The sequence below is a fragment of the Drosophila nasuta genome, chromosome 3 (assembly GCF_023558535.2).
Source record: "Drosophila nasuta strain 15112-1781.00 chromosome 3, ASM2355853v1, whole genome shotgun sequence".
Classification (NCBI taxonomy): Eukaryota; Metazoa; Arthropoda; class Insecta; order Diptera; family Drosophilidae; genus Drosophila; species Drosophila nasuta.
Window position 1 is genome coordinate 50957536 of NC_083457.1, and position 1364 is coordinate 50958899.

Genomic DNA, 1364 nt, shown 5'->3' on the forward strand with positions numbered 1-1364 from the left:
CAACCATACGACGAATAATGGCCAACAGTCGCCAGGAGACGGAGAAGATGCTCGCCGGCGGCAGCATCATCAATGGCAGCAGCCACGACGGCAGCAGCCTGACACACTCGCCGGCCAACGGACAGAACCCCGGCCACACACAGACGCTAATGCGGCACTCGCCGGACATTAAGAAGCATCCACATACGCATCCACATCCCTACGACAAGTAAGTTGAAGAACGTAGTTGTAACACATAAGAGAAGTTTAGCTAATAAGTGCCAAAACAAATGAAATGCCGCAACTTTGAGCCGCAGTCAACACACATAGTACTTTTAAATCAATCAAGCGATACAATTAAAAGGAATTAAAAATGAATTGCATTGCGAGGCGAAGCGAATCATATTGAATTAAATGTATCGTATAACTTGTAATTGAATACTGTATGCAATTATATTATTTTTTAATAAGTGCAAAAAGCATTTTTTAATAAATTTGTACTCAATGCTTGCGGCAGCGAATCGAGGCAACAGTTACGCACAAAAGTATGCAACGTTATTTATGTGTAGCCAGATGCAAATGCAATTGCAATGTGTTAGTCCTGTCAGCAATGCGAAGTGAATGGCATAAATTATTGCATTATTGTTAATAGTCTAGATGGGGAGAATCCTTAAATACTATTTATAGTGTGCGTGTGTGTGTATGTGTGTGTGCATTGCAATTCATTGCATTCAAATGACTGATTAATATTTTTAATAAACAAACAAAAGTATAAAAACTGCGTAAATTGAATGGGAGAAAGAGAAACAGGGACATAGCTGAAAGTGTTCATAATGTCTCGTAATGAAATTTGTATGCGCATTTGTTGTTGCATATTTGTTTATAATTAAATTACAGAAAATACATAGCGATAACTAATGAATACCACGAGAAGCGCCAAGCGGGGGCTTAATAAAAATATTGTAATAAATTAATTGGCGCAAAGAAAACAATTTAAATTGTTGTCAAAACTCAACAGAAAAACAAAAAAAATATGAAGCAAAAAGCAAAAAAAAAAAGAAAAAAATGACGACAGGTCAGCAAAAATTTAATTAAATTCATTTTAATTGAAATCGTTTTGATTTGATTTCCCATACAATTTCATAGAGGAGGACATCAAATTGTTTTGCTAACAATAAATTGACAATCTATTATGTGGCGAGCTCAACTAAAATGTTAATTTAATGAACAACTCAATTTTTGTCTGAATTAACAATTAATTGAATAATTTATGATGCAAAAATCACAACTCAAAACTCAACAGCTTAGCGTAGAAAATGTTCAGAGCAACATTATTTCTAACTAACTCGAAAACAAATGAAACCTGTATAAATGAATTAAAAGTC